The 8,235-nt window shown below is 38.7% G+C and overlaps 2 non-coding genes across 2 annotated transcripts; both read right to left on the bottom strand.

Moving 5' to 3' along the window:
- Positions 1-5,112: 5,112 nt before the first annotated feature.
- Positions 5,113-5,291, bottom strand: LOC119561895. Its single transcript, XR_005221506.1, has one exon. It is a non-coding gene; the product is annotated as a 5.8S ribosomal RNA (ribosomal RNA).
- A 659-nt stretch (positions 5,292-5,950) lies between these two features.
- On the bottom strand, positions 5,951-7,945 carry LOC119561897. The gene has a single exon (XR_005221508.1). It is a non-coding gene; the product is annotated as a small subunit ribosomal RNA (ribosomal RNA).
- Between the last annotated feature and the right edge of the window lie 290 nt (positions 7,946-8,235).

Here is an 8,235-nt window from a genome sequence, read left to right as displayed (position 1 = left end):
CGGCATTAAGGGTGAGTCCAACAGTAGCCAGATAGCTAACTGTCTTGTCAAGCAGTTGTTGAAGCCCCATACGAGTTTCCGCAAAAAGGACCAAATCGTCTGCAAACGCGGCCGCGTTTGTCATGGCAGTTCCAACCTTGGTACCAATTTCTTGGGGAAAGCTCTAAGTAACCGGTCAATGACCAGATTAAATAGAATAGGAGACAAAGGGTCACCCTGCTTCACTCCTCTAGCAGGGACGAATTCCTCTGAACTCCAACCTTCTCCGCAGAGACTAGTACCACCAACCTCGTACGAACTTTGTACGTAGTCGACGAAGTCCTTCGGTGCGCCATAAGCTTTTAGGGTGTTATATATAGATGCATGTGACAAAGAGTCAAATGCCTTGCTCACATCCAAATTGGCTATGTAGCAAGATCTATAGCTTTTATGACTACTCCTTAGGACTAAGTCGACTATCGTCGCATTATCGGCGCATCCGTCTGTTGGTAAGAAGCCCCGCTGACGCGGGTCCCAATCAACTGATGAGGTCAATCGGGTTGCCAATATTGCATTTAGCTGTCTTACCAAGACTGATGGCACCGATATTGGACGAAAGTCTTGCGCGGTCGCATTGCCGTCCCCGTCTTCGGAATGAAGATGGTTCTGGCTAGTCGGATAAAGCGAGGTAATTTACCGCACCATAGAATTAGGTTCATTATGCGAAGCATACGCCTAACGGCACCTCCTTAGCAGATTTTGGAGTTATTCCGTCAGGCCCCGGAGAGCTAGATTGCGACTGATGTAAGTTCGCGCTCTAGCGTGATATCCGTACAGTCTCTCAAGCCAGTATTTCGCGAGTTTGCTCATTTCTCCATCCATCAATCTGGAGTTACTCATTGTTTGTCACTATGTTCGCAAGAGCTTGGCTAGACTGAGTCATTACCTCTCTCCAATAGGGTTCCATATATTCTTGGTTTGGCATTACCGACTCATCAGTTTCCTCGAGTATTGACTTATGCACCTTCCTTTATGCTTATCCCAGTTTCGCTGGATGACAGCGTACTGCTGCCTTCTGCTTTCTCTTCTATTCCGAGGCCGCCGTGCCGGCCTCGTCAGCGTGCGTCTTGCACCCTGTGTCGGAAAAATTCCCTGAAGATAGCGGATAAGCACTGGAGAGTGGTTTCCTTCCCCTCGATCTGCGCCCTATCAATGATAGTTTGCAGTTCTTGGGCTCTCCATTTGGAAGGACAAACTACGGGGCTATACCCGCGTAGCGCCAACAAGATTCCACTGTTCGACTGTTCTAATGGTGTGATTGGAGACGTTTCAGACGTTGGTACTTGGGGGTTTTGCTCACTATTACTAGGGCGGGCGCCGTATGGTTAGATTTGCAACTTCTGGGACGAGAGCAGATTGCCCCCTTATCTGCTCGATTTTCTCCTTATAATCGTCCCTCTGTCTCAGCTTTTTAATTGCTTCGACGCTACGGTTCGTGAAAAATACCGCTAGTTGCTTATTTATGTGTCTTACACCATTTGCCGTGAGCTCAACCTCCTTTCTCGCCATCATCATCTTCTCTTCCTCACACCATCTTGCCTTGATATCAACACGTCGACGAATATCATCAAGTTCGTCTGGGTGTTGAGATCTCATGTGAACACCAGTCCTCTTTGCTTGTAAAGGACCGGTCACATATTGTACATGGCACTCCGACTGGAGTAGCTTCTGCACTTGGTTCATATTGGGCATCCCCTGGGAAAAGATCCACAGGGGGTCGAGTCGTCAACGAATTTTCCACTAGTATCCGAGGCCTGTTTCTATTACTTTCTGTAGTTCCAATATGTAAGATTTCCCATAGGGTAACCAGCCCTATGGGAAATATATTCGCCGCTCAAATTGGCTGTTAAACAGTAAAGCAAGCTGTTAAACATTACCGGGGAACACCACGAGGAGGTTTTGAGTCGACTTGAATCTAGATATGACTTATGATTACAGAATAATATTCCCCTTCTGCACATCCGAGGATATGACTTATGATTACAGAATAATATTCCCCTTCTGCATACCTAATTCCAGTTCCCCTAAAGAGAGTCATAGTTACTCCCGCCGTTGACCCGCGCTTACTTGAATTTCTTCACTTTGACATTCAGAGCACTGGGCAGAAATCACATTGTGTCAACACCCGCTAGGGCCATCACAATGCTTTGTTTTAATTAGACAGTCGGATTCCCCAAGTCCGTGCCAGTTCTGAATTGATTGTTAATTGATAATCGTTATAATTAATAAGAACTAATTGGTTTAACCCAATTAGTATTCTTAAAATTTTAGCAAGAAAGTTCCACAATTGGCTACGTAACTAAACTATCCGGGGAACAAGTGACCAACATAAATGCCAGACACTCTATTTACCCAGAACGAGCACATAAACCATGTTATTGTTTCCCAATCAAGCCCGACTATCTCAATCTTCAGAGCCAATCCTTATCCCGAAGTTACGGATCTAATTTGCCGACTTCCCTTACCTACATTATTCTATCGACTAGAGACTCTTCACCTTGGAGACCAGCTGCGGATATTGGTACGGCCTGTTGAGAAGTTTGCGTGTCCCCACCATAAATTTTCAAGGTCCGAGGAGAAAATATCGACACAACAGTATATGTCATGCTCTTCTAGCCCATCTACCATATCTCTCTGCGAAAGACTTCCATGGTAGTACGGCTATAAAACAGAAAAGAAAACTCTTCCGATATCTCTCGACGGCTTCTTTATGGTCGTTCCTGTTGCCAGGATGAGCACGAGGCCCATATTTAATAACAAACGGATACTCAACAGGTTACGGAATTGGAACCGTATTCCCTTTCGTTCAAAATTATTCAAGTATATTAATTAGCTTGATTTATATAATATAATTATATTTGTATGGCATTTGTGTTTTACTTGAAAATTTTCGGCTTTCGCCTTGAACTTAGGACCGACTAACTCGTGATCAACCACTGTTCACACGAAACCCTTCTCCACTTCAGTCCTCCAAGGTCTCATTCGATTATTTGCTACTACCACCAAGATCTGTACCAATGGCAGCTCCATGCAGGCTTACGCCAAACACTTCTACGCATACCATTGTACCTTCCTACTCACTAAAGTTTCAAAATTATATCACAAGTAATATAAATCATCTACTTTAGCGGTAATGTATAGGTATACAACTTAAGCGCCATCCATTTTAAGGGCTAGTTGCTTCGGCAGGTGAGTTGTTACACACTCCTTAGCGGATTTCGACTTCCATGATCACCGTCCTGCTGTTTTAAGCAACCAACGCCTTTCATGGTATCTGCATGAGTTGTTAATTTGGGCACCGTAACATTACGTTTGGTTCATCCCACAGCGCCAGTTCTGCTTACCAAAAGTGGCCCACTGGGCACATTATATCATAACCTTGAACTTCATATCAAGAAAGTTAAGGTTCTTACCCATTTAAAGTTTGAGAATAGGTTAAGATCGTTTCGACCCTAAGGCCTCTAATCATTCGCTTTACCAGATAAGATTATTTTATATAACATTAAAATGCACCAGCTATCCTGAGGGAAACTTCGGAAGGAACCAGCTACTAGATGGTTCGATTGGTCTTTCGCCCCTATACTCAATTCTGACAATCGATTTGCACGTCAGAACTGTTTCGGTCTTCCATCAGGGTTTCCCCTGACTTCAACCTGATCAAGTATAGTTCACCATCTTTCGGGTCACAGCATATATGCTCAAGGTACGTTCCAGTTAGAGGCATAAATAATATAATATCATTATACATAACTATATAGAACGCCCCGGGATTGTGTTAATTAGCTATAAATAGTTAAAAAACTAATCCCATTATTAGTCAAGTTAATTACGCTATTAGGTTTATATCCCAATAACTTGCACATATGTTAGACTCCTTGGTCCGTGTTTCAAGACGGGTCCCGAAGGTATCCTGAATCTTTCGCATTGTTAATCATACAAGTGCATATAATAAACACAAAAATCAATGATAATTATGCCATTATATAATTCCGAAAAATTAACGCACTGTATTCATATAAATCTATCAGCACTTTATCAAATTAATAACATTTATTCTGTGTTAAAATGCAAGCAAATTAATTTGAATAAACTATAAGTTATATTTTATGATAAATTTTGTATGCTAATAGATTACAATGTCCTTATATGGAAAAAATGCACACTATTATCATAATATTGTTTAAATATTACAATTTTAATGATGAATTTTCCATAACGGATATTCAGGTTCATCGGGCTTAACCTCTAAGCAGTTTCACGTACTGTTTAACTCTCTATTCAGAGTTCTTTTCAACTTTCCCTCACGGTACTTGTTTACTATCGGTCTCATGGTTATATTTAGTTTTAGATGGAGTTTACCACCCACTTAGTGCTGCACTATCAAGCAACACGACTCTTTGGAAACATCATCTAGTAATCATTAACGTTATACGGGCCTGGCACCCTCTATGGGTAAATGGCCTCATTTAAGAAGGACTTAAATCGTTAATTTCTCATACTAGAATATTGACGCTCCATACACTGCATCTCACATTTGCCATATAGACAAAGTGACTTAGTGCTGAACTGATTTCTTTTCGCTCGCCGCTACTAAGAAAATCCTGGTTAGTTTCTTTTCCTCCCCTAATTAATATGCTTAAATTCAGGGGGTAGTCCCATATGAGTTGAGGTTGTGTATAACTTTTTTGCAATTAATTCTTTATATATAATGATAAAACATTTTATTAAATTCGTTATATATTTTATATATTTGTATGGCATTTGTTTGGTCTAACGAATCAACGAAGAATAATAATATTGTCAACGGCTTTCTATTTACTAATCTTTAATAAGAGACAATTCTAGATAAATTTTTTATGCTAGACATTTCTCAGTATTATTTGATTGAAAAAGAAAATATTTCTCTTCGTTTTTCACATTCAAATTATTTACTAATGTGAGATAATGTTTTTCATATATTTGTTAATATTATGAATAATATAATAATTAAATTATTATTATCCAATAATATACCATATGCTTATAAAATTTCATTATAAAATTTATATAAACAACTTAATTAGCATAGTCTTACAACCCTCAACCATATGTAGTCCAAGCAGCACTATAAAATTAATTAAAGTACATAACAGCATGGACTGCGATATGCGTTCAAAATGTCGATGTTCATGTGTCCTGCAGTTCACACGATGACGCACAGTTTGCTGCGTTCTTCATCGACCCATGAGCCGAGTGATCCACCGCTTAGAGTTTTATATATTGGTTTGGTAATTTTGTCATATATGTTTTTATTGAAAGAAATTAAAAATACACCATTTTACTGGCATATATCAATTCCTTCAATAAATTGATTTTTATACCTAAAACGAATGCTGCGAAATGTCTTAGTTTCATATAACCAATAATATATCAAGTATTTTTTAAATGGCATTTACGGTATTAATACTTTTTTTTAGCGATATATATTGAAATTTATATAAAACATTAACCTGTAATAATCAGGTACAACATTGTACATTTTAGGTTGTTGCATTATCCAATGTATGCGCATAACTGAGATGAACAATACATATCGCAACGCGTGTATATTATGGTCCATATACACACAGTGTTTTATTAATTAATTGCATTTAATATACAATATAATAATAATATTAAATAAATTTAATAATTTCGATTTGCTTGTTCGAATTTGTTATTTGTTTGCTTTTGCTTATTTATTTATCTCTTATTTAATGCAATAATATATTTATTATTACAATTATTATTTCGATTTGCTTGTTCGAAATTTTATATTTGATCTATAAAAGATCATATTTTTGGCAATTTATATTTTATTTGTATTACTATAATATATTATATTATTATAATAAAAACAAATTTTTTTATTAACGGTAAGGATATTAAACAATAATGATCCTTCCGCAGGTTCACCTACGGAAACCTTGTTACGACTTTTACTTCCTCTAAATAATCAAGTTCGGTCAACTTTTGCGAAACAACCGTAACACACAAGGCGTCACAGTGATCACGTCCGGAGACCTCACTAAATAATTCAATCGGTAGTAGCGACGGGCGGTGTGTACAAAGGGCAGGGACGTAATCAATGCGAGTTAATGACTCACACTTACTGGGAATTCCAAGTTCATGTGAACAGTTTCAGTTCACAATCCCAAGCATGAAAGTGGTTCAGCGGTTTACCCGGACCTCTCGGTCTAGGAAATACACGTTGATACTTTCATTGTAGCGCGCGTGCAGCCCAGGACATCTAAGGGCATCACAGACCTGTTATTGCTCAATCTCATTATTGCTAGACGCAATTTGTCCATTTAAGAAGCTAGTGTCCTTATAATGGGACAAACCAACAGGTACGGCTCCACTTATATAAACACATTCAAACACAATAAACATTTTACTGCCACCATGAATGAAGGCTATATAAGCTTCAACACCATAATCCTGAAGATATCTATTTAATATATTTGAGTCTCGTTCGTTATCGGAATTAACCAGACAAATCACTCCACGAACTAAGAACGGCCATGCACCACCACCCATAGATTCGAGAAAGAGCTATCAATCTGTCTTACACACTTATGTTCGGACCTGGTAAGTTTTCCCGTGTTGAGTCAAATTAAGCCGCAGGCTCCACTCCTGGTGGTGCCCTTCCGTCAATTCCTTTAAGTTTCAGCTTTGCAACCATACTTCCCCCGGAGCCCAAAAGCTTTGGTTTCCCGGGAAGCGACTGAGAGAGCCATAAAAGTAGCTACACCCAATTGCTAGCTGGCATCGTTTATGGTTAGAACTAGGGCGGTATCTGATCGCCTTCGAACCTCTAACTTTCGTTCTTGATTAATGAAAACATCTTTGGCAAATGCTTTCGCTTAAGTTAGTCTTACGACGGTCCAAGAATTTCACCTCTCGCGTCGTAATACTAATGCCCCCAAACTGCTTCTATTAATCATTACCTCTTGATCTGAAAACCAATGAAAGCAGAACAGAGGTCTTATTTCATTATCCCATGCACAGAATATTCAGGCATTTGAAGCCTGCTTTAAGCACTCTAATTTGTTCAAAGTAATTGTACCGGCCCACAATAACACTCGTTTAAGAGCACTAATGCAGGTTTTTAAATAGGAGGAACATATGAAAAAATACAAGTATCTAAGCACATGTAAGAACTCCACCGGTAATACGCTTACATACATAAAGGTATAGTACTAACCACAATTGTAAGTTGTACTACCCGTATGAAGCACAAGTTCAACTACGAACGTTTTAACCGCAACAACTTTAATATACGCTATTGGAGCTGGAATTACCGCGGCTGCTGGCACCAGACTTGCCCTCCAATTGGTCCTTGTTAAAGGATTTAAAGTGTACTCATTCCAATTACAGGGCCTCGGATATGAGTCCTGTATTGTTATTTTTCGTCACTACCTCCCCGAGCTGGGAGTGGGTAATTTACGCGCCTGCTGCCTTCCTTAGATGTGGTAGCCGTTTCTCAGGCTCCCTCTCCGGAATCGAACCCTGATTCCCCGTTACCCGTTGCAACCATGGTAGTCCTAGATACTACCATCAAAAGTTGATAGGGCAGACATTTGAAAGATCTGTCGTCGGTACAAGACCATACGATCTGCATGTTATCTAGAGTTCAACCAATATAACGATCTTGCGATCGCTTGGTTTTAGCCTAATAAAAGCACATGTCCCATAAGGTTCATGTTTTAATTGCATGTATTAGCTCTAGAATTACCACAGTTATCCAAGTAACTGTTAACGATCTAAGGAACCATAACTGATATAATGAGCCTTTTGCGGTTTCACTTTTAATTCGTGTGTACTTAGACATGCATGGCTTAATCTTTGAGACAAGCATATAACTACTGGCAGGATCAACCAGAATAATGTTTTTATTCATATTTCATTCATATTTTTGAATAGAAATTAGCAATATAAATTTTATAGATTGTTTTCTATCGAATACGGCCATTTTTATATAGCATTCGTATACGTTTGTTGTTTTCACAATATATACTTGTTCCGCCACTAATAATAACAAGTTTTTTAATTATTGATGTTAAAAACACAATATTTTTTTTCGTAATACGTAATAATTTTCTTTATATTTGCATATTTCATTCTAAAATATCTTTTTTGTTCGACATACGTCATTATTGTATCCACACATGTACA

Source organism: Drosophila subpulchrella, unplaced genomic scaffold (genome assembly GCF_014743375.2).
Source record: "Drosophila subpulchrella strain 33 F10 #4 breed RU33 unplaced genomic scaffold, RU_Dsub_v1.1 Primary Assembly Seq385, whole genome shotgun sequence".
In the NCBI taxonomy this organism is placed as follows: Eukaryota; Metazoa; Arthropoda; class Insecta; order Diptera; family Drosophilidae; genus Drosophila; species Drosophila subpulchrella.
This window is presented reverse-complemented; position numbering and strand designations above follow the sequence as displayed.